Genomic DNA, 7,874 nt, shown 5'->3' on the forward strand with positions numbered 1-7,874 from the left:
TGCTCCCGGAATGGAAGGACCACTTACTCTTTAACACCCGTCGGGTCTCTGTGGCGCAATCGGCTAGCGCGTTCGGCTGTTAACCGAAAGGTTGGTGGTTCGAGCCCACCCAGGGACGACTACCGCTCTGATGTTTTTGGATATAGTTCGCTCTTATTTCTGGTTATTAATTCATCCTTTCTACGTAAACATGGAGGAAGGCCTTGCCTTCTTTACCCTTCTTGTCGCCGATGTCTTGTCCACAACAGGAGAACCTAAGTCAAGTTAACTGCTGATCTTATCCTCACAAGAGAACCCATGAAGCAAACAGGTCATTTGGAATCCAGGATTTCGCGAAAAGAGAGGAGAGTCAACATCTCATCGTTACCCTCTGAGTTCCTTTTAACAGTGAGGTTTCATCTATTGTTTGTACTAGTATTTATTGACCCCCGTTTACAGTAGGGTCCCCTGGTGGTCTGGGGGCTAGGATTTGTCACTTTTACCGCTGTGGCCCAGGTTTGATTCCCAGTCAGGGAAGGTATGGTTTTTTTGAGGGCTTCCCAGATGGTGCTTGTGGTAAAGAACCCGCCTGCCTACCGCAAGAGACATTAAGAGACGCGGGTTCGATCCCCGGCTTGGGGAATGGCACCTCATTCCGGTACTCTTGCCTGCAGAATCCCATTGACCGAGGAGCTTAGAGGACTACAGTCCATAGGTGTGAAAAGAGTCGAGCACAGCTGAAGTAATTTAGCAGGAGCAAGTCTTTGAAATTAATTTGCTTCTATGCTTTTATTATTACAAACAGTACTGCAGTCATAATTCTTGTACACAGGCATATGGGTAGAGTGCCAGAAGGACAATTCTTCTATAAGAGAGTTTACATGGTTTTACCTATGGTTCCATTCTCTAACCTTCCTTGGAGGCTTATTAGCTATAACTCTTCTGTTGTTTCAGTGACTGCTTTAGGCTTTAGAGCAGACATCTGTAACTTACCACAGTTTGCCCTCAAGTGATCACACCTCTTCACATTTCTCCATTACCTGCCTTTATGCTATCATTGTCATGCATTTTACTTCACATGTATTATAAACCCCAAATCCAAAGTTATTACTTTTCTTTAAACTATCCCATATTTTAAAAGAGATTTTCTTGATAAGAAAAATTCTTATATATTTTCCATGCAGATACCATATTTTGTCTTTGATTCCTTTATATACATCCAGAATTCTGTCTGGTGCGGGTCTCCTTTTTCCTGAAGGACTCCTTTAACATTTCTTATGTTGTGGATCTTCTGGTGATGAAGTCTTTCAGCATTTGTATGTCTGTAAGTGACATTATTCATCGTATCTTTTATTTTTGAAAGATATTTCATGAGGGAAGATTAATAGAATTCCATGTCGACTTTCTTTTTTCTCTCAGTTTTTTAAAGATGTTGCTCTACTGCCTTTATTTTTGTTTTCTAAATCTAGCACACCTTATTTCTTTGGCTGCTTTAGAGATTTTTTTCTTTTTCTATGAATTTAAGCTCTTTAATAGTAAAGTGCTAGGTGTGGTGGTTTCACATTCCTTGTGCTTTAGTGATGAGAGATGAAAACAGAGAACCCCGACATTTGGAAAGGGTTTCTTTCAGGTAGTCAGCGGAGTTCTGATATGAGCATGTTTGTGGAGTAATGCCCGAGATGAAAAAAAGAAACCTTGGAAAAGATCATGGAACAGTGCCTTGTATTCACACGGTATAGGCAATTGTACTTGCCTCCTTGGATCAGTGGCTTTATAATTCTCACTAAAATTAAATACTTTCTTTTTTCTTCAAAAATCATTCTGCTCTGTTCAGGAGCTTCAAACACTCCCATGTTAGGCCTCTTAAAATTGTCCTAACATTCAATGATGCTATGCATTAAATATTAAACTGTGATTTTCATTTCAGATGTTTTCAGTTAGTCATGTCTTTTTAACGCCATTTGGTGACTTTATTATATCAGAAGTTATAGTTTTTGTTCCTTTCTAAAGTTTTATTTTGGCCATTTTTATATGTTCCATGTTTCTACAATTCTTTGGACATATGTAATGCAGTCATGATAACTGTTGTAAAGTCCTCTCTGTTGATTTTAACATTGCGTCAGTTTTGGTTCAGTTTTGGTTCACTAACTATTCTTCTCCTTATGTCACATTTCCCTGCCTCTTTGCATGCCTGACATTCTTTGATTGGATGCCAGATATTGCCAAACTTTACCTTCCGACGTACCAATTATTTTGGTATTCCTATAAATCTTCTTGAATTTTGCTCTGGCATAGAATTAAGTGACCTGTAAATAGTTTGATTTCTTTGAATCTGGGTTTTATGATTTTTTTTAAGGTAAGTCACTCTAAGGCTGATTAATCCAAGTAGTAAGGCACTCTTCTTTGCGTGTCCTTCTCACTGACCCTTGTGAGTAGTCTCGTCTGGCTTGGGGAGCGAGTACAATTGCCTGTACCAGGTGAACACCCGGCACTGTCCCATGATCTTTTCCAAGGTTTCTTTTTTTCATCTCGGGCATTTCTCCTCAAACATGCTCATATCAGAACTCAGCTGACTACCTGAAAGAAACGCTTTCCAAATGCCTGGGTTCTCTCTGTTCATCTCTCTCATCACTAAATGTGTCCTATGAACTCTAGCTGCCTTGCTCTCCATGGACACTCAGCAGCATCTCCACAATCCAAGCAGTTGGCCTCAGATCCCCTCCTTGTGCTCAGCCTGGAAACTCTGAAAGCAGTAAGCTGGGCCCAAGGTAGGGCTCACCTTGTTTGTTTCTCATCTCTCACTGCCTGATTTCCAGTGTCTTGAAAACTGATATTTTATGACTTTTATCTTTTTCTTTTTTGGGGGGACAGGGGAGAAGGCTAGGGTGAGTTTTTGGGCAGAAAGGCCAGTCTTATTTCTGTCACTCCACCTTTACCAGAGCTGAAGGCATCTCTTCATGTGTTCCCAGTTTGACTTCTGAAGGAGATGTACCATTTTTATAGACCAGTGTATTTGTCCAACTCTATGAAAAATCCTTTTTCTTCATATTTTTTCTAGTACAACAAGCTTTCTCTACATCTATCTAACCCTCTTATAAGGGGTGTTGGCCTCCTGACTCAACTAAGCAGGAGGTATGACAGACAGAAGGACAATGTAGACATTACTCAGAGATTCTGTATTGCATATGTCCAGCTAATAACTTCCAAAATGTTTAGAAAGTCTTTCAATAGTTGTTATTGGTTTTGATGGTGACCTACTTAATTGGGTCCAGAAAAGACTGACTAGAATGACCCAGGGTTCCTTTCTACCAAATAGCTAATCAATTCGAGGGGAATAATCACTTGTGCCAGACATTTATTCATCTTCCCTTCCATTTGTGAATTGCACTTTTGCCTTCTTGGATGCTCACCATCTATGGACTGGTCACCTTCCTACCCAAAGTTGGGTTAGTAATCCAATACCTCTCTCTGTATGATTCCTTGACAGTGCTTGGTTATTTTTCAAAAAAACAAAAAAAATCTTGTTCCATTTGAGACCAAAGGTTGGAAGCAACAGAACCCTGCACCTGCCAATGCTTCTTGTGCAGACCTGGATACCAAGAGTTGTTGGCCCTCCCTCTCTTGGTTCTTCTGCTGAATTTCACAAGCATACATGAGCTCCTAGGCTTTTATAACCAGTGCTTGAACATTCTTTCTACCCTCTTCATGTATGTTTTTATCTGCCTCTGTCCCTCACACACTCAACTGCCCCATCCACCCACATTCTTTTCCTTCTCTTCAGCTTTCTAAGATCTTGCCTTAGAATTCCTTCAATCACTGAGCACTTACTAGGTGTCAGGCCCTGCTCCAGGAGAGATGCTGTATCCTCAGCAAACCCAATCTCTGCCTGTGGCGCCCCCTTCTGGAGGCATGAGAAAGTGTCAGGGCTGTGGGAGCACAGCTAGTTCCAGGCCTGTGGTTCCTGGCTCCTCTGCCCACCTGGGCCTAGGGGCACTAGCAGTGTTTGAGACAAAAGAAGCATAAGGAACAACGGAAAAATGGACGAATCCAGATCTAGAAGGGAGGTAACTAAGATTAAAAACTCCCCACGTACTCCATGTGTTTTACACTTCTTCAAATGACATGATGGCTGTGTCCACCAACGTCCTCCTTTTAACCTGTACCCACACCCCCTTTAAACCTGTTAATCTATGGCCACTCTATAGTCTATAAAAATATGCATGAGCATTATGTAAAAACAAGGTTTTGTTATTTCCACCTTAATTAGAAATTCTCCAGGCAAAATTATACATTAATTAATTTAGTGTCAGTCTAGGCACTTAAAGATAGTGATAGATCTTAAAAATGCAACTTGAGCTGAATCATAATAGAGAAATGCATGCTGGATTAATATACTGAATGATACCTAAAAACATTCACCCCCAAACTGTAAGTGGAATAATGATAACAATGATTTCTAGAATTATAAAAGTAAATTTCTATTTAATAGCTATTAGATGGTATATTTAACTTACTGAAACACATAATTTTAAATGTTATAAACTTAAATATGTATTGAAATGAAAGTTCTTTTATTGGATCAGTAGAACCAGAAAAAGAAGCTTAGGCAATTCTGTGTCATGAGGATTTTGAAGCTAACATAAATCCAAGGCATGTATAAACTAGAATACTCTGCAACCAATATTTTGTACATTATTAGGAAAGACAGCAAAATAATTTTTAGACCAAAATTATTAAACCAGTGTGATGCATAAAAGGAGTCATCTCTAGAAATATAACATAAATATTTTCCATGCCATTATATGTCAATTTTTAGAAGTCTTACAAGTTTTTAAAAGTATTCAAGGTTTATCCTTATTGTCAACTTAATTTTTTTCCTTATACCTGGCACAGAGACCACTAATTAACTAGATGACTAACTTATCTCCTTTTTAATTTTCCCGTGATTTAAATTTCAGCAAGGAAGTTCAGGGATCTGTGAAGGAGAAGAGAGAGAAAAGAGTCAAAAATGTATTTGAAGAAATAAGAACTGAAATTTTCCCGAATCTGAAGAAGAAAACAGATATCCAGGCACAGGAAGCACAGAGGTCCCAAATAAGATGAGCCCAAACAGACTAACACCAAGACATATCATAATTAAAATGGCAAAAGTGAAAGACAAAGACAGAAATCTAAAGGCAGCCTGAGGAAAACAATGACTCATAACACAAGGAAACCCCCATCAGTCAGTCTGTCAGTTCAGCCGCTCAGTCGTGTCCGACTCTGTGACCCCATGAACCGCAGCACGCCAGGCCTCCCTGTCCATCACCAGCTCCTGGAGTCAACCCAAACCCATGTCCATCGAGTCGGTGATGCCATCCAGCCATCTCATCCTCTGTCGTCCCCTTTTCCTCCTGCCCTCAATCTTTCCCAGCATCAGGGTCTTTTCCAATGAGTCAGCTCTTCGGATCAGGTGGCCAAAGTATTGGAGTTTCAATTTCAACATCAGTCCTTCCAATGAACAACCAAGACTGATTTCCTTTAGGATGGACTGGTTGGGAGCGCGGCGGCTGCGACGGCACGCTGCAGAGAGGAGCTACCCTGAGCTCAAGGAAACCCCCATACCAGCTGACTTTTCTGCAGAAACTTTCCCCTCTCCTTGACTCATGCCCCACTAGCTCTCTTCACCCTCCCACCACAGGAAAAGATGCTTCCTTTTGTGTCCTGTCAGAACCCTTTCTGCTCTCTGCAGGGCACAGAGACCCAGGCAAGAGCCAAGGGGGCAGATGCACTTCCCCATGGGTCTCTCCCAAGGAAGGTGCTTCTAGAGCTCAGGCTGACCCAAGACCCCACTGCCCACCGAGACGACCCAGAGGAGTCCCAGGGTGCTGCAGAGCGGGAGTGTGGTGGGGGGGGTCGGGGGCGGGGGTGGGGGGAGACAGCCTAGCCGTTTCCTGCAAGCCTAGGGTGCACCTGCCCTGCACTTAGGGGAGAGGGTCATAGAACAGGGTCTGAAACTTCTCTACAGCCTGAAGAGAATGGATTTCAGGTTCTTGAAGGGGCAAGGGGTCCTTTCCACCAGCACAAGGCCTTTCCCTGGCCTTGGAGGACAGGTCTTGCAGAAGTTGGTTTTGAGGGAGGCGCCAAGGGATGCTGAGACTCCAAGGCAGCAACAGCTGCCCAACCAGTGATCCTGAGTTGAGACATCGGCAAGTTGCTCTCAAATGGTGGAGCAAGTCATGTGTACAGAGTGAGAAAGCAAACACGGGAAAATGTTAACTTTGCATGTTGGAGTACAGAATATATGATGTTAGTATTTCAATTTTTTTGTTATGTTTCAAGTATTTTATGTTTTTGTTTCTTATTGAGTTTTGGGAACTCAAGTTCCAGTTTCTCTTTGGATGAAAGCAAGACATTAAATTTCTGAGATGAAGGGAGAATAAAGTTGAGTGGCTGCTCAACCCTGGCATCTCACCCCCTCCAGCCTGGGCGACACCAAGGAGCCTGGGGCAGGGCCTCACTACTTCCTCTGACCTGGCTCCCCCTGGCTCCAGAAGCCTCTCCTGATAAGCCCGCAGGTACTGCCTCCTTTTTGCACCTTGACAACTCAATTCATGAAGCCTGAAGGTTTTTATCTACCTATCTTTGGCTCCAGTCCTTGGTGCAGAGTTGGGTTCTGTCTCTTTTGTTACGTCATGCAAAACAAAAAAGGAGTATGGGAGATTGAGATAAGCCAATGTAAACTATAGCAAAGAATTTGATTTTATTTTAAATGCACTAAATTCATTCTCATCTCTCCCTAGAAGCCCCACTAATATTTAAAAATATCTCACCCAGAAAACATGTCTATAATGGCACCATTTCATTAGTGGAAGCTAGTGACTCCTTGACAGCAGAATTTCACCTTTGAGAGTAGTTTCTGAGCATGGTCAGACATGGGGCACATCCAATGTTCCCAGTAGCCTGGCTCTAGGTTTGTTTGTGGGTTCTCCTTCCCTTCTCCAGATCACATTGAGCAGGGAGTCAGCAGTAAATCCTGCTTTATAGCTGCAAGTAATAATCGCAGCTGGTCCTGGGAATAAAAGCAAACCTAAACTCAGTTCCTGTCAAGGTAGATGATAGACATTGCAGTTTGGATTGAAGGACTCCAGACATGATGTGGACTACTAGCCTGGCTGACAGATGGTATGTTTCCTTCAATATTTTGTAGCTTTGTTCTTGGACAGCTTGCTTCCTGACAGGATGCAGTAGGAAACACAAATGGGATGTGCTGATCTTTTGCAAAAAAAGGTTTAGTTTGATCAGAATGTAGAACACTAAACAAGATAACTAGCCTATCCTCTTCAGAAATTCAAAGACATCAGAAACAAGAAAACCATACAAGTCAGGAGACAGTTCCAGGTCATAAGGACAAAATTTAGAAACTTTAATTGGAACATGGGGAAATATCAGTACCACAACACACACAATTCTTAACCTCTCTCAGATATGCATAATATAGAGGCATATGTTAAATGTGTCTAATAGCTATATCCATACACATATAAGCATATAGATACGACAGTTTTTAAACAATGGGAAAATTTATACCTTGAGCATATATGAGGTAATGTTATTGAAATAATGTTAATGTACTTAGATTTGATCGTTGATTATGGTTGTATAGGACAATGCCCTTAATATCAGGAAATACATGCTGAAGTGTTTAGCAGTGAAGCAGGCTTTTTGTCTGCATTTAATAAAGTGATATGAGTGTGTGTGTCAGCCCGACAGAGAAAAGGAGAAAATGCTGTATTCAGATGAACAGAATAGAGATGTTTGTTGTATGATTCTATTCAATTTTCTGTTGGTTTGAAAATTTTCAAGGTAAATAATTGTGGGGGGGAGGGGTCAGAAATGATTATAAAATACAGGAA

The 7,874-nt window shown here is 41.5% G+C and overlaps 1 non-coding gene across 1 annotated transcript; it reads left to right on the forward strand.

The window, feature by feature from the left end:
* The first annotated feature begins 44 nt into the window (after window positions 1–44).
* Window positions 45–118, forward strand: TRNAN-GUU (transfer RNA asparagine (anticodon GUU)). Its single transcript has one exon. It is a non-coding gene; the product is annotated as a tRNA-Asn (tRNA).
* Window positions 119–7,874: the final 7,756 nt, after the last annotated feature.

Source organism: Dama dama, chromosome 20 (genome assembly GCF_033118175.1).
Source record: "Dama dama isolate Ldn47 chromosome 20, ASM3311817v1, whole genome shotgun sequence".
NCBI classification, from domain to species: domain Eukaryota; kingdom Metazoa; phylum Chordata; class Mammalia; order Artiodactyla; family Cervidae; genus Dama; species Dama dama.